Below are 23,614 nucleotides of genomic sequence, written 5' to 3'. Positions count from 1 at the left end.
TTGCTTTTGACTACAGATCTTTTCTGGCTCTTTGCCTCTGACTGGTTGGCCACCCCTGACACAGACGATGAAATGCCATCAACGTCGTCTGCCATGGCCGATGTCCAATGTGATAGTAGAGGGCATGTAAAATCCACAAAGCCATTCAGTAAAAAGACCAAAAAAAATAAATTTAAATAGTCTGAGGAGACATGTAAACTTGCGAATATGCCATTTACGACACAGAGTGGCAAGGAACGGCTAAGGCCCTGGTCTATGTTCATGACTAGTGGTTCAGCTTCACATGACAATGGAAGCCCTCATCCTCCCACTAGAAAAATGAGAAAGGTTAAGCTGGCAATAGCACAGAAAAGAACTGTGCGCTCTAAGATGGTATCACAAATTTCCAAGGAGAGTCCAAGAGTGTCGGCAGTTGCAATGCCTGACCTTTCCAACACTGGACGGGAAGAGGTGGCTCTTTCCACCATTTGCAAGCCCCCTGCAAGTGCTGGAAGGAACACACACAGTCCAGTTTCTGATATTCAAATTGAAGATGTCACTGTTGAAGTACACCAGGATTAGGATATGGGTGTTGCTGGTGCTGAGGAGGAAGTTGACGATGAGGATTGCCTTTGTCAATCCGTAATAAGTAGGGGTAAGAATGTTAACCACCTAGGAACATCCTCCCTTATACGTCACCTGCTGCGCATTCATCAGAAGTCATTGTCAAGTTCAGAAACTTTGGGTAAGAGCATAAGCAGTCCACTGACACCTAAATCCCTTCTTCCTCTTGTACCCAAGCTCCTGCAAGCCACACCACCAAATCCCTAAATGTCAACTTAGTCCTCAGTCAAGAACGTCAGTAGTCCTGCAGGCCATGTCACTGGCAAGACTGAGGAGTCCTCTCCTAACTGGGATTCCTCCGGAGGATCCTTGAGTTGTACGCCTACTGCTGCTGCTGCCCCTGCTGTTGTTGCTGCTGGGAGTCGATCGTCATCCCAGAGGGGAAGTCGGATGACCACTTGTACTACTTCAAGTAAGCAATTGACTGTCCAACAGTCCTTTGCGAGGAAGATGAAATATGACAGCAGTCATCCTGTTGCAAAGCGGATAACTGAGGCCTTGACAGCTATGTTGGTGCTAGACGTGCGTCTGGTCTCCACCATTAGTTCATTGGGACTTAGAGAATTGATGGAGGTAGTGTGTGTCCCCGGTACCAAATCCCATCTAGGTTCCACTTCACTAAGCAGGCGATACCAAGAATGTACAGAGACGTCAGAAAAAATGTCCTCAGTGTCCCAAAAAATGCAGTTGTATCCACTGTCCACTTAACCACGAACATGTGGACAATTGGAACAGGGAAGACTAAGGACTATATGACTCTGACAGCCCACTTTGTAGATGTATTGCCTCCCGTAGCAACAACAGCAGTGGCACCAGTAGCAGCATCTCACAAATGCCAACTCGTTTCTAGGCAGGTTACGCTGTGTATCACCGTTTTCCGTAAGAGGGACACCGCTGACAACCTGTAACGGAAATTGAGGGACATCACTGCACAATGGCTTACCCCACTTAGACTCTCCTGGGGATTTGTGATATCGGACAATGGGGGTCATTCCGAGTTGTTCGCTCGTTGCCGATTTTCGCTATGAATGCGATTCGTTGCTAATTGTGCATGCGCAAGACACGCAGGGCGCATGCGCTTAGTTATTTAACTAAAAACTTAGCAGTTTTGCTGTGGATCCTGCGGCGCATTTCAGTCGCACTGCTGATCGGTGAATGATTGACAGGAAGTGGGTGTTTCTGGGTGGTAACTGTGCGTTTTCTGGGAGTGCGCTAAAAAACGCAGGTGTGTCAGGGAAAAACGCGGGAGTGTCTGGAGAAACGGGGGGAGTGGCTGGCCGAACGCAGGGTGTGTTTGTGACGTCAAACCAGGAACTAAATGGACTGAGCTGATCGCAATCTGTGAGTAGGTCTGGAGCGACTCAGAAACTGCAAAGAACTATTTAGTAGCAGTTCTGCTAATCTTTCGTTCGCTATTCTGCTAAGCTAAGATACACTCCCAGAGGGCGGCGGCCTAGCGTGTGCAATGCTGCTAAAAGCAGCTAGCGAGTGAACAACTCGAATGAGGGCCTATGCCACCAATATAGTGTGTGCATTACATCTGGGCAAATTCCAGCACGTCCAATGTTTTGCACATGCAATTAATTTGTTGATGCAGAATTTTTTTTTAAATTACAGGGCCGTGCAGGAGATGCTGTCAGTGGCCCGAAAAATTGCGGACCACTTTCGGCATTCAACCACCGTGTGCCGAAGACTGGAGCGACAACAAACACTCCTGAACCTGCCCTGCCATCACCTGAAGCAAGAGGTGGTAACGAGGTGGAATTCAACACTCTATATGCTTCAGAGAATAGAGGAGCAGCAAAAGGCCATTCAAGCCTATACATCCACCTACGATATAGGCAAAGAAGGGGGAAAACACCTGACTCAAGCTCAGTGGAGAATGATTTCCGTTTTTTACATGTTCTCCAACCCTTTGAACGTGCCACACGTGAAGTCAGATCAGACACTGCCAGCTTGAGTCAGGTCATTCCCCTCATCAGGCTTTTGCAGATGCAGCTGCAGAAATTGAAGGAGGAGCTAAGACGGAGCGATTCCGCTAGGTATGTTGGACTTGTGGATGGAGCCCTTAATTCGCTTAACCAGGATTCACGGGTGGTCAATCTGTTGAAATCAGAGCACTACATTTTGGTCACCGTGCTCGATCCTAGGTTTTAAGCCTATGTTGTATCTCTCTTTCCGGCAGACACAAGTCTGCAGATGTTCAAAGAACTGCTGGTGAGACAATTGTCAAGTCAAGCAGAACGTGACCCGCCAACAGCTCCTCCTTTATTTTCTCCCGCCACTGGAGCAGCCAGGAAAAGCATAAGATCTCCAAAACCACTCGCTGGTGGTGATGCAGGGCAGTCAGGAGCAAATGCTGACATCTGGTCTGGACTGAAGGACCTGCCAACGATTACTGACATGTCGTCTACTGTCACTGCATATGATTCTGTCACCATTGAAAGAATGGTGGAGGATTATATGAGTGACAGCATCACTGTAGGCACGTCAGACAGTCCATACGTATACTGGCAGGAAAAAGAGGAATTTGGAGGCCCTTGCACAAACTGGCTTTATTTTACCTAAGTTGCCCTCCCTCCAGTGTGTACTCCGAAAGAGTGTTTAGTGCAGCCGGTCACCTGGTCAGCGATCGGCGTACGAGGTTACTTCCAGAAAATGTGGAGAAGATGATGTTCATCAAAATTAATTATAAATTCCTCCAGGAGGGACCTGTGATGGTGGATTCCAGTGGGGACGAATTAATACTCTGTGAGGAGGAGGATGTACACAGTGAAAGGGGTGAGGATTTAGACGATGAGGTCGACATCTTGCCTCTGTAGAGCCAGTTTGTGCAAGGAGAGATTGATTGCTCCTTTTATTGGTGGGGGCCCAAACAAACCAGTCATTTCAGCCACAATAATGTGGCAGACCCTGTCGCTGAAATGATTGGTTTGTTAAAGTGTGCATGTCCTGTTTATACAACATTAGGGTGGGTGGGAGGGCCCAAGGACAATTCCATCTTGCACCCTTTTTTTCTTCTTATCATCATGTGCTGTTTGGGGACTATTTTTTAAAGTGCCACCCTGTCTGACACTTCCGTATATGTCCAGTGGTACTGCCATTTAATTCCAGTGATTTGGACGTATAATTCCAGTGATTTTGCCATTTAATTCCAGTGATTTTGCCATTTAATTCCAGTGATTTGGACGTATAATTCCATTGATTTGGACGTGTAATTCCAGTGATTTTGCCATTTAATTCCAGTGATTTGGACGTATAATACCAGTGATTTGGACGTATAATTCCAGTGATTTTGCCATTTAATTCCAGTGATTTGGACGTATAATTCCATTGATTTGGACGTATAATTCCAGTGATTTTGACATTTAATTCCAGTGATTTTGACGTATAAGTCCAGTGATTTTGACGTATAATTCCAGTGATTTTGCAGTATAATTCCAGTGATTTGGACGTATAATTCCAGTGATTTGGACGTATAATTCCAGTGGGAATTGTTTGTGTCACTTGGCTTAGTCATACAGCTACCTCATTGCACCTCTTTGACATCTTTGCATGAGGTGCTGTTTGGGGCCTAGTTTTTGAAAAGAGACATCCTGTCTGACACTGCCATATGAGTCCAGGGGTACTGCTGTATTAGTCCTGGGGTGCTGCCGTAAATCCACCAATTGCAGAATTTTTTAAAAATGACAGTGGTGTGCTGGAGATGCTGTCAGTGGACTGAACAATTGCGACCCACTCTCGACATTCATCCACTGCGTGACACTACTAGAGGGGCCAGGTGGTTGTGTCGCTTAGCTTAGTCATACAGCAACCTCATTGCACCTTTTTTTCTTCTTTGCATTATGTGCTGTTTGGGGACTAATTTTTAAATCTGCCATCCTGTCTGACACTGCAGTGCCACTCCTAGATGGGCCAGGTGTTTGTACCGCACACTTGTGTCGCTTAGCTTAGTCATACAGCCACCTCGGTGCAACTTTTAGGCCTAAAACAATATTGTGAGGTGTTCAGAATAGACTCGAAATGAGTGGAAATGAATGTTATTGAGGTTAATAATACCGTAGGAGCAAAATTACCCCCAAATTCTGTGATTTTAGCTGTTTTTATGGGGTTTTTTTAAAAAAATCATCCAGATCCAAAACCAAAACACGAAGGGGTGGTTTTGGCAAAACCAAAACATGAAAGTGGTAATAGAACCAAAACACAAAACATGAAAAGTGCCAGCCGCACATTTCTAATAACCAGGCGTGTGGAGCTCAAGCAGGGACCAGCTGCTGGAAGGCTGATATCGCTGGTCCTAGGCATAGTAGAGACAAGCTGCCAGTGTCCATTGGAAGGGGAGAGTCCCAGCTTTTGGAGAATACCCTCAGAAAAACTCTAAAGGGGGGTACTCACGGGAGAGATGTGTGCTGAACGATCTTAACACAGACCGCTCAGCACACATCTCTCACCCCGCTCAGCACAGCGCGATGTGCTGAGCGAGGGGGAAAGCCGACGGGGGGCCGCTCACTTCACACAACGGTGAAGTGAGCGACCCGCTAGATTGAGCCTGCATGCAGCTCAATCTAGCATCGGCGATAGCGATGTGCGGGGCCGCGCATCGCTATCGCTGGAGGGCATACACACGGCAGATCCGTGCTTAAAATCTAAGCAATCTAGCAAGATTGCTTAGATTTTAAGCACGGATCTCTCCGTGTGTACCCCCCTTAAAGGGGGATACACATGGGGAGATCCATGCTTTATTTCTAAGCAATCTGACTAGATTGCTTAGAAATTGAGCACGGATCTCTCCATGTGTATGCCCCATATTGATTGAAATGCACGTCCCTGCGCATCGCTAGCGCTGACTCTAGATTGGCAATCTAGACAGATCGCTCACTTCACTGCTGTGTGAAGTGAGTGCCCCCCCCCCCCCCCTCGCTCAGCACACATCGCACTGTGTGCTGACCAGGGGAGAGATGTGAGCTGAGCAGTCAGTGCTAGATTGCTCAGCACACATCTCTGAACACATTGATACGTGTGTACGGCCCTTAAGTCAGACAGAACCTGAGATATCTGGCTGGGATGGTGAACACTGCTTTGAAGTCGGATATCTCTGGTTCCCCAGGGATGATTTTCAAAAATCTGGTCCCCCTGGTAAAAGGGGGCCCTCAGCTATCAGCCTAGGGCCTTTGTTCTCCTGGGGCCCTTGGGAAACTGCCCATTGAGCCCATATGAAAAGACGGCCCTGTTCAGAGTATTACTATCAATATAACTAGTACTGGGTGGTCTTCAGTATGCCGAATGTCGGGATCCCGGCGCACAGTATACCGGCGCCGGAATCCCGACACCCGGCATACCGACAGCTATTCTCCCTCGTGGGGATCCACGACCCCCCTGGAGGGAGAATAATATAGTGTGGCGCGCGTAGCGCGCCGCCGCGCCCGCAGCGTGGCTCCCGCAGCGTGGCGCCCGCAGCGAGCCTGCAAGGGGCTCCTTTGTGCTCGCCCCGCTGTCGGTATGCCGGCGGTCGGGCTCCCGGAGCCGTTATGCTGGTCGCCGGGAGCCCGAGCGCCGGCATACCGTACTACACCCACTAGTACTCATTATTTATGGCTAGTGGCTAACACACCTATTGATCAATGTAATATTTGCTCTATCCTTATTCTGTGACAGCTGTACTATTACATTGAGCAGTTGAATCAGAAACTCGCCTACAGTAGCTATTAAAGTTAAATGAGGAAGAAAATAGCCATGCTGAAATGAAGAAAATACAGTAAGTTCCGTGGCTGACAAGACCCATGCATGATGAACATATACATTAAAATTGCAGACGACGGCAGACTTCGTCATCTACACCAACGCCAGTCCGCATTGGTGTAGATGACCACCAGGGACATGCTGCCACCCAGCAAGGAATTCTAGGAGGGATACGGTCGTTAGGTCGACACAGCTTAGGTCAACAGTCATTAGGTCGACCACTGAAGGTCGACGTGCATTAGGTCGACGTGGTCAATAGGTCGACGTGGTCATTAGATCGACATGTGCTAGGTCAACAGGTCAAAACGTCGACATGAGTTTTCACTTTTTTTTTTCTTCATTTTATGGATTTTTCCATACTTGACGATCCACGTAGGCTACAATTGGAACGGTAACCTGTGCCGAGTGAAGCGAGCCATGCGAGGGGACACGGTGCACTAATTCGGGTTCCCCGTCACTTTACAAAGAAAACAACACCAAAACCAGTCCAAAAGCTCACGTCAACCTTTTCACCTGTCGACCTAGTAAATGTCGACCTAGTACATGTCGACCTTCAGTGGTTGACATAATGACTGTCGACCTAAGTTAAGTCGACCGAATGACCCATACCCTTTCAGGAAGTGGTGTCAGTGCGCACAAATCATGTTTGCTTTTGGTTCACTTAACTGAAATTTAATTATACCCACTGCAGCCACTGGCGTATTTATAATGGGTGCAGTGTGTGCGGTGCACACAGGCCCCTGAGTCCAGGGGGGCCCCCACTGCACCCATTTTTTTAATACTCACCCTCCAGAGTCCCACTCTGATGGCAGTAGCAGTGTTAAATCACCATAAAAATGGTGCAGTGGCAATTTTCACGGCGTTCTGCGCATGCGTAGTAGAGAAATCACTGAGAAAATGGCCGCTGCACCATTTTTCCGGAGACCCGCGTATGTGCAGTAGAGTCTGAGCCTCTAGTGCTCAGACTCTACTGTGCTGTCGGCAGAGAGGAGGGGGTCCAAACATCGGAGGCTGAACATGGACCTCCTCCTCTCTTAAAGCGCCCCTGGCTGCAGCAATAGGGTTAAAGTAAAAAGAAAAATGTTTCTCTTTACAGTGTTTAACATACAGAATTCCCCAAAGATTTTATTGAGGAGTTCAGGGAATATCCATGTCTTTGGAAGTGTACTTCGGTTGATTATGGTAAATAGGCAAAAAGGGTAATTTAGTAGAAAATATCTACTATAATGACAGTCTACTAAAAAGATCTCAGTAAAATTGAGGCCTCTAAAACAAAATCTGTCAGTGACACAGGCCACGTGTACAGACAAAGTGTGGGATGTATTAAAGCAGAAATGCGGTAAAAACTCTGTTTTCTGGGGTTTTACCGCATTTCCAAATATACTAAAGTTTCGTTGACTGGGCTCTAACATGGCGGCTAATGCCAGATATAGCTGGCATTACCCTATAGAAGCCTATGGGCTTATTTCCACGTTGCGCTGTGTGAGGGATCTAATCAAATCCAGACACCGGGCTCCAATAGTGTCCATCTCCTTGCTTCTTCAGCATGCTCCATAACGTTTATTAAATCATTGGAGGAGATGTGTTGTAGAGGTATTTTTTGTATGTAAAAACAGAATCAAAATCAGTGCAATGAGTACAATGGTTTCTGTCAGTTGCTTTCATTGTGATATGACAGGCATCTGCTTTACACGCTTTGTACACATTATTAAGGCCCATACACACTGGGCGATTTTGAGCTGAAAGCAGCTCACTTTTGGTGTTTTGAGCTGCCAAGTGTGTATGCCCCGGCGATGAGCGCTGATGCGCAACCCCGCTTCATCACCGGCGGCCGCCGTTCATCTGCTGGTATTACCAGCAGATGAATGGCGGGGTGAACGTCTTATTATAGCGTCCTACTATGGAAAGCCCTTCACCCCGTTGACATCGCTGGGCAGGGGAGAAAATCGATCAGTGTGTATGCACTGAGTAATTTTCAGCCCAGTGTGTATGCACCTTTAGTCATGGGCCATGTAGAGGGTTTGGCGAATGTACCCCATTTTGTTGGTGTTAAGTCACCTTCAAAGCTTAACATTTGTTTTTGTGACAGGTTACAGAGCCACCATTGTTTCTTATAGGGTATGTCTAGAGGTTGGGGTGACTGTATATAAGCAGAGCTTACATTTTGGTTGGTCTCCTTGTTCTAGAATATTCTCCCCCTTTCCCTGGTTTTGTTGATATTGCATCAATCATCTGCAATCTGCTCCCCTATATTCCTTCTTTTTGTACTATTTTGAATATATTAATAGTAAGTCTGCTTTCCACTGTTTACCTAAGCCATACAGTTGTTCTGTGACGGTACAGTCTGATTTATCCGTGATGGCATGGGTCAAAATGTACTGTTCTCTAGACTCTGTATTACTATGGTTACTAAGATGTAACAAATAGTGCTCTATTACATCACCCAGTGACTCACATTGTATGCAGTTACTGTAGCTGATGTTTCTCTACATTTCATCATGTAAATAGTTATTCATTCTCACTTTTAAATATTAACTGTCATTGGTGGAAATGCTTATGGGGTCAGCAATTGCAATTCTTTGTATGGATATTCAGCAATGGAAAGCCTTATTTGATTTTATATGAACTGACCAAAGAATGTGAATGTGTGTGTATATATATATATATATATATATAAAACACAAATTCCCAAGTGCGCTAAGATGGAATGTATTTACACACTTCTTCAGGCGTTAATTTCGTCAGAATGTAGACTGGAGGATATTTAAAACTGGGGACCTGTAACCGACACCCCTCACCAAAATAGTCACCCAAACAAGAGGCCAATCGGCCAATTAGTAAAAAGTTGTTTTAATAACATGTAATTGAACATATGAGTTTTTACACAGTTCACAATATAAAATTATATGAATAAAATACAACCAAAAGAATACACAGCCAACACGTTTGTGAGATGGATCCTAGATACCCATCACCTTTTGCAAGGTGCGAGCTCGACAGGGAGTATCTTCACAAACTAGATTGTGATCCTTTGACTGACAAACCCAACGCGTTTCGTCTTATCGACTTCATCAGGGGTAACGAGTATAGAAAAAGGACTAATTTGCTCTCGATGGATTTGTATAAATGATCCTATCCTCAAAAAAGGATTATTCGAAATATGTCGGGACTTAATAAGTGGAGCTCTTATATCCGAACTCCTAATGGATGTTTCTTCTAAGAAGTATAATCAATTAAGTGATGATGTTTTATATGGACTACCTTAAAGCTGATTTAGGCGTGAAATCTTTATCAAACCGCCTAGAGGAATTATTGATTCTAGCCTCCTAGGAGTGCTGACAACCGAATATCGGCATTTTTGTAAACTACCTAAAAAATGGTATCCACTTTTAAGAACCAAGACTACTTCTAATTCAAGTATTGACCTTCATACAGTAGAAAACTCCAACTCCAGTTGGGAAAACTTTAGCTGCATAACTCTGTGACTTCCACATGCAGCTAAAGTTTTCCCAGGATCCATTCTGTGAGACCTATTGAGGAAGCCACACTATTTATACCTTTGAGATTGTCAAACCAGCCATTTAATTCTGGAGTTTTCTACTGTATGAAGGTCAATACACTGCCCCTATCTTACATGGGGGGGGGGGCACCACTGTCGTTTCTTGCACACAGCGCTAAAATGCCTAGTTACGGCACTGCTGGAACCTTACTATGATACACTGCCTTCAGTGCCTTGTGGCGTTCCAACTTCCATCAGACCATTTTTGAGAGTGACTGTTTGATGTAGAGGTATACATTTATTGTCAACTGACCTGCTCTTGCTTGTGTGTCTTGCATTGCACTTTGAATCAATTCACATATACAGTAATGCTGCAGAATGCATTTTTGTCCACTGTTGCCCTTTAACGATTTGTTTTTTCTCCTGAAGTACATGCTGACATCACCTTAGACATAGGCCCTGAATCAGAGAGGGATGGCATTCGCACAGCAGCTGCATCTTTGGTTAATATGATAATGCTGCAGGAGGTGTCTTGTGTAAACAGTTGCCTTCTACTTGCTTCTCTGATCCGCTGCTGCGTCCAAAGAGGCAACATCGGATTATGGGGATATGGGGGTAATTCAGACCTGATCGTAGCAGCAAAATTGTTAGCAATTGGGCAAAACCATGTGCTCTGCAGGGGGGTGGGGGGGGGGGGCAGAAATAACATTTGCAGAGAGAGTTAGATTTGGGTGTGCTATTTTGTTTCTGTACAGGGTAAATACCGGCTGCTTTATTTTTACACTGCAATATGAATTTCAGTTTGAACACACCCCACCCAAATCTAACTCTCTCTGCACATGTTATATCTGCCACACCTGCAGTGAACATGAGGCCTAATTCAAACCTGATCGCTAAGGTGCGTATTTTGCATCCCTGCGATCAGGTAGTCACCGCCTACTGGGGGAGGGGGAAATCACTGTGCAGGGGTGTGATTGCATGTGCAGGAGAGATGAACAAACAAAAGTTTGTGCAGTCTCTGCACAGACCAGGACTTACTCATCCAGTGCAATGATCGGGGCCGGAGCTGACGTCAGAAACCCTCCTTTCAAACGCCTGGTCCCTCCTTCATTTCTCAGGATACTCCTTAAAAACGGTCAGTTGCCACCCACAAATGCCCTCTTCCTGTCAGTCACCTTGCGATCGCCCGTGTGATTGCTTTTCACACACCATCCCGTCTCTACCCGGTGATTCCCGTCACTGCGGACCGACGCTTTATAGTTCCTTATAAAACATTAGCAAGTTGTGCTGTCTTGGCACTGAAGCACCTGCCAAATTCAGGTGAACAATCATCCCCTACTAACACATTATTACCCCTTTCACACAGAAAGTTAAATTACCGGGTAAATCAGATCTACCTGGTAATTTCATGAAAAACACAGGTCCTTTTTCTGTGTGAATGGAGCAACCCGGGTTGAAATTCCCAGGACTTTGACACAGGAATTTACCAGGGTTGGAGACCCGGGAATTTTTGACCTGGGTTGACCCTTTCACACAGGTTATATTCTCGACCTGGTAATTTGCTTCTCTGTGTAAAAGAAGGTTCCGGTATGAATGGTCGACCATGTTATGGTCAACAGTCATTAGGTCGACCACTATTGGTCGACATTGACATGGTCGACATGGACACATGGTCGACACATGAAAGGTCGACACATGAAAAGGTCAACATGAGTTTTTTTACTTTTTTTGGTGTCGTTTTTTGCGGAAAGTGTCTGGGAACCCCAATTAGTGCACCGCGTCCCCTCGCATGGCTCGCTTCGCTCGTCATGCTTCGGGCATGGTGCCTTCGCTCCGCTACCGCTTCGCTCGGCACAGATTACCGTTCTAATCGTAGTCCACGTGGATCGTAAAGTATGGAAAAGTTCCCCAAAAGAAAAAAAAAGTTAAAAAACTCATGTCGACCTTTTCATCTGTCGACCTCTCATGTGTCGACCATTTTCATGTGTCAACCATGTGTCCGTGTCGACCATGTCAATGTCGACCAATAGTGGTCGACCTAATGACTGTCGACCATAACATGGTCGACCATCTGAACGGATACCGTAAAAGAAGGGGGGGTCATACAGAGACCAGCAAAACGACCCGACACTTAATTGCCGGGATTTCTGTTTGAAACGGGTAAAATATCCTTTGCAGCTCTGCTAGCCATAGTTATAGGGATCCAGGGCAGTCCATGCTCAGGTTTCATTAAATCAGGTAGGAGGAGCCACAATTGTGTGAAAGACGTTTCGCTCAATATGTTGGCTGTCCTAGATGTTTACATTATTTGTCCAGTGCCTACTGTATGTATCTTATGATCCAGTGGCGTAACTAGAAATTTCTCTCCCCCAAGCCAGAAAATTCTTTGGCGCCCCCCCCCCCCATACCCCCCATAATTGGCACTAGTAAAGGGACAAATATGCGCACGCCTACGGCGCGCGTCGCCAAAAAGGGTGTGTTGCTTCGTTGACATGGGCGTGGCTTCGTGTAAAGGGGCGTGGCATTGCAGGAAAAGACTACCTTATACCCCAGTTTTGCAACCTGCACGCCCAGACGTTAGCCACCACAGGAAAGAAAAATAATCCTGATTCATGCCCCTTACATTATTTGTCATTTTTCCTCCTTATAGTAATGCCCAGTATACATTATTCCACATACTGCAATGGCCTTAGCCATTATGCCACACACAATAATGCACATGACACAATATGCACACACTGTAATGCCCCCGACACATTATGCCACAGACCGTAATGCCTGTGACACATTATGACAGGAATCGCAATGCCCGTTATACATTATGCTACACACTGCAATGCCCCTGATACATTATAGCACATACAATGTCTGTGACACAGTATGACACACACCACAATGATCCTGAGACATTATACCACATACCACAATGCCCGTGATATAGTATACAACACACCGTAATGCCCGACACATTATGACACACACCGCAATGTCCGTGATACATTATGCCACACACCGTAATGCCCATTACACATTAAGTTCTACAGTAAGGCTTCTAATTACTTTTAAATTACCTGCTCGTTGCCAGGGGTTTCATGCTCTTGGTTCCATGCACGGTGCCAGGGTTTTTCATGCTCAGGGTGTCATGCTCGTTGCCAGGGTTTTAATGCACTGGGTGTCATGCTCGTTGCCAGCGGTTTCATGCTCTTGGTTCCATGCACGGTGCCAGGGGTTTTCATGCTCAGGGTGTCATGCTCGTTGCCAGGGGTTTCATGCACTGGGTGTCATGCTCGTTGCCAGGGGTTTCATGCACTGGGTGTCATGCTCGTTGCCAGGGGTTTCATGCACTGGGTGTCATGCTCGTTGCTAGGGGGTAGTGCTTGTTGCTAGGGCCGTGCTCCCAGTGCCACATATGCCCCCAGTGCCAGATATTCCCCCACAGTGCCAGGTATATGCCCCCAGTGCCAGATATTCCCCCACAGTGCCTGCTCCCCCCCCCCCCCCCGTGCGCTCCTTTGTGTTGGAGGGACACGGAGCGCACAGCGCGCGCCTCTCCCGTGTCCCTCCTGGCTCTCCGGCCGGTCTAATAAAGGAAGTGCCGGTTCGTGAGCCAATCAGTCTCCTGGGGCAGCCCAGTAAAGCCCTGCATCTCCTGAGATGCTGGGCACGCCCCCAGAGAGACGACCCGTGAGGCCCTGCCTCCTTTCTTTTGCGGCCACGCCTCATTTTTGTTGCGAGCGCGCCTCCGGTGATGCCTACACCCAGTGAAGCCTCTGCTCTAGTGAACAATTAAATTCCACTATAATTTAAATTTTCCTGCAGCAGTTGCCCAGTCACGTTCTGGTGCACTATTCACGGATTGATGTGACTATTATAAATATGTTTATTTAAAAACAATACTTGCAAATAAAAAGTAATTTAACATTTATTTTGTTTGAAATGCAAACATTGCTGTTACTGGTTGAGGGTTGCTGATTGCCAGTAGCAATTAAGTAGCATTTAAATCATTAAATTGAAGCTTCAATGATTTTAAACTTGTTGTCACATGAATTAACCAGCACATGCATGTTCAAACCAGCTTACCCTTACACAAACTAGCTGTACTATGGTCAAACTGGCTTAATATAATTGAAACTGTTCAACTTTTTTTTTTTTGTAGATCAATTGAGCATTAAAGAAATTCCAGTGCATTTACACATTTTTGTACTAATTAAAAAAAGGATAAACAGCTGTTCTACACATCTCTACAATAGTAGTTCTATCTTAATCTATTCAATGAATCATTCTTTTGATCAATCATTGAGCTTTTAGGCAGAAACTTAAATCATTTTATGTAACAGATGTGCCTTAATCCACAAGTCATTTAGGACCAGCCAATTTACAGAATTATATCCCCAGTTTTCAAGTATAAAGTCTTAGTGCCAGATAAAGAGATATTTGCCACTGATAAGTGACATAATTAATCTATTCTGATTATTTCCTACATTGTTGCGATTTGGGGGTATAGATAGAGTTTGCAGTTTAATGTAAAGGAAGTGAATTCATTGCAAATATCAGTTTTAGAAAAAAGAAAAAGGTCAGCTACAGACAGTATCCCGAAGACATACGTTTCATAAACTATTAGGCTGGGTGACTGATAACGTATAAAATCTGTGTTATCACCAGCTTAAGCAATATACCCTTACGTTTAAAGAAGTGTGTTCTTCACTTTTTATTTTACATCACACAGTGCTGCCTTAAACACACACATTTTTCCATTTCTGATTATACTTTTCTGTACATCTGTGACATCACAAGTAAGAAGGTTGATTAACCTGCAAGAACTCCTCCTTCTCTCTCTCACTCATACCTTTATGTCAAAGCAATTTACTTCCTGAGTTGTGGAGTCAACATAAACATCAAACTACCATTATCAATGCATGTCCTCATTCTCTTTTAACTGTTTCTTGTGTGCTTCTCCCCAGCATCTCTAATCACACTGAATTACACAGCTGTCAGCTGTCTCTTCCTTTCACTCTGTCTTCCCTGCTCAGCAATGGAGCAACCATTTCCCCTATTTAACTCTTTCAGCCCCTATGCCCCGTCACTCCCACTGTTCACCAGTATGTTAAAGCAAATGCATAGGCATATTTAGAATGGGTGCAGGGTGTGCAATGTACTCAGGTGGGCCCCGCACTGCGCACCCTGCACCCAGAGTATACATACAGTACCTTAAGACAGCCACTGGGTCCCCCATCCTCTGCTCAGCATATTCCATATCTCCCAACATGGCCCTCTCCAGGAGGGACAGAATGCTCTGCTCCTGCACTTTCCTCTTAATTTATGATTGCCATCACCTGGAAATTAAGGGGAAAGTCCAGAAGCAGGGCATTTTGTCACTCCTGGAGAGGGCTATGTCGGGAGGTATGATATTCCCAGTGATATTCAGAAAGATGGAGCAACACAGTGAACACAAAGACTTGTGAGCATACACCATCTTTTTTACAAATACCATTGGGAAGATGGCACAGTCGAAGTGGAGGCACCCACCTGCCAACAGAAGGTAATATGCAGAGGGGCTGGGAGGACGGGAATGGGGGGAGGGCTGGGGTGCTGCACTCAAGCTCCCGGAGCAGCTGAGTATTAACTTGTTTAATTACTGGGTCAGTATGTCCTATAACAATGTTGGCATCACTAGGATATGCAAACAGTATAAGCATTTCTTGCAATCCCAAATTTATGAATTGCTACATTATGTAGTTTATTGCAGGTTATGTAATAGGTTCCGAGATTTCAGGATTTTAGTGAGTTTGACACTAGATTTAAAGCGGCAATCAGTTATTAGGCTGGTTTTGGATTAGCCAGTTCAATAATCTTGGAACCTATTACATATAGTGATGAGCGGGTTCGGTTCCTCGGAAACCGAACCCCCCCGAACTTCACCCATTTTACACGGGTCCGAGGCATACTCGGATTCTCCCGTATGGCTCGGTTAACCCGAGCACGCCCGAACATCATCATCCCGCTGTCGTATTCTCGCGAGATTCAGATTCTATATAAGCAGCCGCGCGTCGCCGCCATTTTCACTCGTGCATTGGAAATGTTAGGGAGAGGACGTGGCTGGCGTCCTCTCCGTTTATTGTTGAACTTGATTGTGCTTTATTGCTTAATTGTGGGGAGGACTGGGGAGCAGCTGTATATAGGAGGAGTACAGTGCAGAGTTTTGCTGATCAGTGACCACCAGTTTTATCCGTTCTCTGCCTGAAAAAAACGCTCCTTATCTGTGCTCAGTGTGCTGCATAATATATCTGTGCTCACACTGCTTTATTTTGGGGACTGGGGACCAGCAGTACTATATAGGAGGAGTACAGTGCAGAGTTTTGCTGACAGTGACCACCAGTATACGTTGTCTGCCTGAAAAACACACCATATCTGTGCTCAGTGTGCTGCATATATCTGTGCTCACACTGCTTTATTGTGGGCACAGGGGACCACCAGTATATTATATAGGAGGAGTACAGTGTAGAGTTTTGCTGACCAGTGACCACCAGTATACGTTGTCTGCCTGAAAAACACTCCATATCTGTGCTGCATTGTAGTATATAGTAGGAGTACAGAGCATAATTTTGCTGACCACCAGTATATAATATATAGGAGTACGGTACAGAAGGCCACTGCTGTACCTACCTCTGTGTCGTCAAGTATACTATCCATCCATACCTGTGGTGCATTTCAGTTTTGCACAGTTTGCTGACCACCAGAATATAATATATATAGCAGTACGGTACAGTAGGCCACTGCTGTACCTACCTCTGTGTCGTCAAGTATACTATCCATCCATACCTGTGGTGCATTTCAGTTTTGCACAGTTTGCTGACCACCAGTATATAATATATATAGCAGTACGGTACAGTAGGCCACTGCTGTATCTACCTCTGTGTCATCAAGTATACTATCCATCCATACCTGTGGTGCATTTCAGTTTTGCACAGTTTGCTGACCACCAGTATATAATATATATAGCAGTACGGTACAGTAGGCCACTGCTGTACCTACCTCTGTGTCGTCAAGTATACTATCCATCCATACCTGTGGTGCATTTCAGTTTTGCACAGTTTGCTGACCACCAGTATATAATATATATAGCAGTACGGTACAGTAGGCCACTGCTGTACCTACCTCTGTGTCGTCAAGTATACTATCCATCCATACCTGTGGTGCATTTCAGTTTTGCACAGTTTGCTGACCACCAGTATATAATATATATAGCAGTACGGTACAGTAGGCCACTGCTGTACCTACCTCTGTGTCGTCAAGTATACTATCCATCCATACCTGTAGTGCATTTCAGTTTTGCACAGTTTGCTGACCACCAGTATATAATATATATATCAGTACGGTACAGTAGGCCACTGCTGTACCTACCTCTGTGTCGTCAAGTATACTATCCATCCATACCTGTGGTGCATTTCAGTTGTGCGCAGTATATATAGTAGTAGGCCATTGCTATTGATACTGGCATACAATTCCACACATTAAAAAATGGAGAACAAAAATGTGGAGGTTAAAATAGGGAAAGATCAAGATAGATCCACTTCTACCTCGTGCTGAAGCTGCTGCCACTAGTCATGGCCGAGACGATGAAATGCCATCAACGTCGTCTGCCAAGGCCGATGCCCAATGTCATAGTAGAGAGCATGTAAAATCCAAAAAACAAAAGTTCAGTAAAATGACCCAAAAATCAAAATTGAAAGCGTCTGATGAGAAGAAACTTGCCAATATGCCATTTACGACACGGAGTGGCAAGGAACGGCTGAGGCCCTGGCCTATGTTCATGGCTAGTGGTTCAGATTCACATGAGGATGGAAGCACTCATCCTCTCGCTAGAAAAATGAAAAGACTTAAGCTGGCAAAAGCACAGCAAAGAACTGTGCGTTCTTCTAAATCACAAATCCCCAAGGAGAGTCCAATTGTGTCGGTTGCGATGCCTGATCTTCCCAACACTGGACGGGAAGAGCTTGCGCCTTCCACCATTTGCACGCCCCCTGCAACTGCTGGAAGGAGCACCCGCAGTCCAGTTCCTGATAGTGAAATTGAAGATGTCACTGTTGAAGTACACCAGGATGAGGATATGGGTGTTGCTGGGGAGGAAATTGACAAGGAGGATTCTGATGGTGAGGTGGTTTGTTTAAGTCAGGCACCCGGGGAGACACCTGTTGTCCATGGGACGAATATGGCCATTGACATGCCTGGTCAAAATACAAAAAAAATCAGCTTTTCGGTGTGGAATTATTTAAACACAAATGCGGACAACAGGTGTCAAGCCGTGTGTTGCCTTTGTCAAGCTGTAATAAGTAGGGGTAAGGACGTTAACCACCTAGGAACATCCTCCCTTATACGTCACCTGGACCGCATTCATCAGAAGTCAGTGACAAGTTCAAAAACTTTGGGTGACAGCGGAAGGAGTCCACTGACAACTAAATCCCTTCCTCTTGTAACCAAGCTCCTGCAAACCACACCACCAACTCCCTCAGTGTCAATTTCCTCCTTACACAGGAAAGCCAATAGTCCTGCAGGCCATGTCACTGTCAAGTTTGACGAGTCCTCTCCTGCCTGGGATTCCTCCGATGCATCCTTGAGTGTAACGCCTACTGCTGCTGGCGCTGCTGTTGTTGCTGCTGGGAGTCGATCGTCATCCCAGAGGGGAAGTCGGAAGACCACTTGTACTACTTCCAGTAAGCAATTGACTGTCCAACAGTCCTATGCGAGGAAGATGAAATATCACAGCAGTCATCCTGCTGCAAAGCAGATAACTCAGGCCTTGGCAGCCTGGGCGGTGAGAAACGTGGTTCCGGTATCCATCGTTAATTCAGAGGCAACTAGAGACTTGATTGAGGTACTGTGTCCCCGATACCAAATACCATCTAGGTTCCATTTCTCTAGGCAGGCGATACCGAAAATGTACACAGACCTCAGAAAAAGAGTCACCAGTGTCCTAAAAAATGCAGTTGTACCCAATGTCCACTTAACCACGGACATGTGGACAAGTGGAGCAGGGCAGACTCGGGACTATATGACTGTGACAGCCCACTGGGTAGATGTATTGCCTCCCGCAGCAAGAACAGCAGCGACGGCACCAGTAGTAGCATCTCGCAAACGCCAACTCGTTCCTAGGCAGGCTACGCTTTGTATCACCGCTTTCCATAAGAGGCACACAGCTGACAACCTCTTACGGAAACTGAGGAAGATCATCGCAGAATGGCTTACCCCAATTGGACTCTCCTGGGGATTTGTGACATCGGACAACGCCAGCAATATTGTGCATGCATTACATCTGGGCAAATTCCAACATGTCCCATGTTTTGCACATACATTGAATTTGGTGGTGCAGAATTATTTAAAAAACGACAGGGGCATGCAAGAGATGCTGTCGGTGGCCCGAAGAATTGCGGGCCACTTTCGGCATTCAGCCACCGCGTGCCGAAGACTGGAGCACCACCAAACATTCCTGAACCTGCCCTGCCATCATCTGAAGCAAGAGGTGGAATTCAACCCTCTATATGCTTCAGAGGATGGAGGAGCAGCAAAAGGCCATTCAAGCCTATACATCTGCCCACGATATAGGCAAAGGAGGGGGAATGCACCTGACTCAAGCGCAGTGGAGAATGATTTCAATGTTGTGCAAGGTTCTGCAACCCTTTGAACTTGCCACACGTGAAGTCAGTTCAGACACTGCCAGCCTGAGTCAGGTCATTCCCCTCATCAGGCTTTTGCAGAAGAAGCTGGAGACATTGAAGGAGGAGCTAAAACAGAGCGATTTCGCTAGGCATGTGGGACTGGTGGATGGAGCCCTTAATTCGCTTAACCAGGATTCACGGGTGGTCAATCTGTTGAAATCAGAGCACTACATTTTGGCCACCGTGCTCGATCCTAGATTTAAAACCTACGTTGTATCTCTCTTTCCGGCAGACACAAGTCTGCAGAGGTTCAAAGACCTGCTGGTGAGAAAATTGTCAAGTCAAGCGGAACGTGACCCGTCAACATCTCCTCCTTCACATTATCCCGCAACTGAGGGTGCGAGGAAAAGGCTAAGAATTCCGAGCCCACCCGCTGGCGGTGATGCAGGGCATTCTGGAGCGAGTGCTGACATCTGGTCCGGACTGAAGGACCTGCCAACGATTACTGACATGTCGTCTACTGTCACTGCATATGATTCTCTCATCATTGAAAGAATGGTGGAGGATTATATGAGTGACCGCATCCAAGTAGGCAGGTCAGACAGTCCGTACGTATACTGGCAGGAAAAAGAGGCAATTTGGAGGCCCTTGCACAAACTGGCTTTATTCTACCTAAGTTGCCCTCCCTCCAGTGTGTACTCCGAAAGAGTGTTTAGTGCAGCCGCTCACCTTGTCAGCAATCGGCGTACGAGGTTACTTCCAGAAAATGTGGAGAAGATGATGTTCATCAAAATGAATTATAATCAATTCCTCCGTGGAGACATTCACCAGCAGCAATTGCCTCCAGAAAGTACACAGGGACCTGAGATGGTGGATTCCAGTGGGGACGAATTAATAATCTGTGAGGAGGGGGATGTACACAGTGAAAGGGGTGAGGAATCGGAGGATGATGATGACGTGGACATCTTGCTTCTGTAGAGCCAGTTTGTGCAAGGAGAGATTGATTGCTTCTTTTTTTGGTGGGGGCCCAAACCAACCAGTCATTTCAGTCACAGTCGTGTGGCAGACCCTGTCGCTGAAATGATGGGTTCGTAAAAGTGTGCATGTCCTGTTTATACAACATAAGGGTGGGTGGGAGGGCCCACCAAGGACAATTCCATCTTGCACCTCTTGTTTTCTTTCATTTTTCTTTGCATCATGTGCTGTTTGGGGACAATTTTTTTGAAGTGCCATCCTGCCTGACACTGCAGTGCCACTCCTAGATGGGCCAGGTGTTTGTGTCGGCCACTTGTGTCGCTTAGCTTAGTCACACAGCGACCTTGGTGCGCCTCTTTCATTTTTCTTTGCATCATGTGCTGTTTGGGGACAATTTTTTTGAAGTGCCATCCTGCCTGACATTGCAGTGCCACTCCTAGATGGGCCAGGTGTTTGTGTCGGCCACTTGTGTCGCTTAGCTTCGTCACACAGCGACCTCATAGCGCCTCTTTTTTTCTTTGCATCATGTGCTGTTTGGGGACAATTTTTTTGAAGTGCCATCCTGCCTGACACTGCAGTGCCACTCCTAGATGGGCCAGGTGTTTGTGTTGGCCACTTGGGTCGCTTAGCTTAGCCATCCAGCGACCTCGGTGCAAATTTTAGGACTAAAAATAATATTGTGAGGTGTGAGGTGTTCAGAATAGACTGAAAATGAGTGTAAATTATGGTTATTGAGGTTAATAATACTATGGGATCAAAATGATCCCCAAATTCTATGATTTAAGCTGTTTTTGAGGGTTTTTTGTAAAAAAAAAAACCGAATCCAAAACACACCCGAATCCGACTAAAAAATTTTCAGGGAGGTTTTGCCAAAACGCGTCCGAATCCAAAACACGGCCGCGGAACCGAATCCAAAACCAAAACACAAAACCCGAAAAATGTCCGGTGCACATCACTAATTACATAGCCCCCTACTGTATGTGCGTTTTCTAATTTTTTTTCCATATTTTCATTTGTTTTTATGTGTAAGGCCTTCCATGACATTTATCATCGACATCCTCACGACCATCACTAAACCTTTTGTGCCAGTCAAACACACGTGCACGTGACCAGTGTTGGACTGGAGCATGAAGGGCCCACTGGGGGTATGCAGTGATAGGGGCCCATGTTTAGGGGTGAGGCCACTCTCCATAGTGGGTGTGGCCAGCCGCCACAGAGGTTTGGCTAACCATTAGAGATTGTATGGTTTGGGCACCTTGATATATTAAGATACTAAATACTGCTAGTGCATGCATGTACCAGATTAATAATAGCGATGCACCATAGAAAATACGCCATATTCCTGTACAGTATAAGGTAACATATGTATAATTTAGGGGCACAGTCTGGAATCCGATCCCCCACCCTGTACCCCTGTGGGCCAGCCCAATACTGCACTTGACCGCGAGTAACCTGACCACAAAGTTCCCACCATTGAAGATAATGGAGCGGCATAGTGCTATGCGCTGTCTGACAGCTCAGACGCGCACAGCCAATCAGGAGAGTGCCACGACGTGGCGCTCCTAGATTGGCTGAAGGGACCCTCTGTGACAGGAGTCACGGGGTGTCCCGGCATTTGGGGAAAGGGGTCCCATGTGTAAACATGGGACCCCTTTCAGTGCATGGATCGGGTTTTGTGTTTTATTATTTTGCCAAGTACGAGGATTACAAACAAGAAGAGGACAGATCTACACAGGATTTTGGTGAGTATAATTTATTTTCAGGTACCCCATGGATTCTACGTGGAGAAGGGGACCGAGTGGCGTGTCAACATAGGTAAGTATGTGTGTGTCGGCGTGCATGTATGTAATAAAGTTTTACTTTCACGGTGTGCGTGTACTGTTTTTATTTGGGTATTTTTTTGCAGTAGAACTACAGGTACCAGTGGGCCCGTTTCCCCCCCGCATGCTGGTACTTGTGGTTCTCCAAGTACCAGCTTGCGGGGGAGGCTTGCTGGGACTTGTAGTTCTGCTACATAAAACAATATTCTTTATTTTTGACACATGGCTATCAGCCTCCCATCCGCAGCCCTTGGATGGGAGGGACAGACTCGGGCTTCACCCCAGGCCCTTGGGTGGCTGGAGGGGGGGACCCCTTGATTTAAGGGGTCCCCACTCCTCCAGGGTACCCCGGCCAGCGGTGACTAGTTAGTGATTTAATGCCACGGCCGCAGGGACCTATATAAAAGTGTTCCCCGGCTGTGGCATTATCTCTCTGACTAGTGGAGCCCGGTGCTGGTGTTAAAAATACGGGGGACCCCTACGCTTTTTGTCCCCCGTATTTTTGGCACCAGGACCGGACGCAGAGCCCGGTGCTGGTTGTGAAATTATGGGGGATCCCCTGTAATCCCCCCCCCCCCCCCCGTATTTTTACAGCCAGGACCGGCTCAAAGAGCCCGAGGCTGGTTATGCTTAGTAGGGGGGACCCCACGCATTTGTTTCAGGATTTTTAACCCATTCCCACCCCGTCCCACTGAAAAACATGCTCTGATCTCTCCATATTATTTTAGTCAGTAAAAAAAAAAAATGTTCTTTTAAAAAATATATAAATAATACTTGTGGCTCCTAATAGACAAACCAACTACATAATCCCTTCTAATATAAATAGATATGGTATTAGCAATAAAGAAAAACATGTTTTTCAAAATTTTTATTAGATCCCGCCAGCAAAATGAGGCGGACTGAAATTGATGAAATGACTGTCGAAAAGCACTGTTGTCGAATCGACATTCTTCAATTGAATATACTTTTGTCGAAAACCTGCATTTTTACCATTGCAGACATGTCGAATTTGATTACTGTCGAATTGCAAAAAGTCGAATTTGAAACGGCCGTTTTTTTGTCGAAAAGTACTGTATTGCATTGTCGAATCATTTTTTTTGTGTCGAAAATGCCCCGTTTTTCGACATTTGCGGCAATTCGACCGCAATTGCATATACCCCATAGTATGGTTTATTTTTTACAAGTAAAGTCTCTTTATTTAATAGACATACCTCGTATGATCATTGTTTTCGCAATGCCCTTTCCTCAGAATTCCCACCCTGCTATAATAAATGGCCAATGCCGGCGTGAATTCAGACTTCACCACTCGGGGCATTCAGCTGCTG

General features: G+C 45.9%; 1 long non-coding RNA gene across 3 annotated transcripts in view; it reads right to left on the bottom strand.

Annotated features, from left to right (window-relative positions):
• Positions 1–14,858, bottom strand: part of LOC135057826 (uncharacterized) — a 178,561-nt gene extending 163,703 nt beyond the window's left edge. For all 3 annotated transcript variants that reach the window (XR_010244393.1, XR_010244392.1, XR_010244394.1), the window contains exon 1: positions 14,688–14,858. This is a non-coding gene — a long non-coding RNA (uncharacterized LOC135057826). The remainder of the gene's footprint in view (positions 1–14,687) is intronic.
• Between the last annotated feature and the right edge of the window lie 8,756 nt (positions 14,859–23,614).

This window comes from Pseudophryne corroboree, chromosome 3 (assembly GCF_028390025.1).
Source record: "Pseudophryne corroboree isolate aPseCor3 chromosome 3, aPseCor3.hap2, whole genome shotgun sequence".
Classification (NCBI taxonomy): domain Eukaryota; kingdom Metazoa; phylum Chordata; class Amphibia; order Anura; family Myobatrachidae; genus Pseudophryne; species Pseudophryne corroboree.
This window is presented reverse-complemented; position numbering and strand designations above follow the sequence as displayed.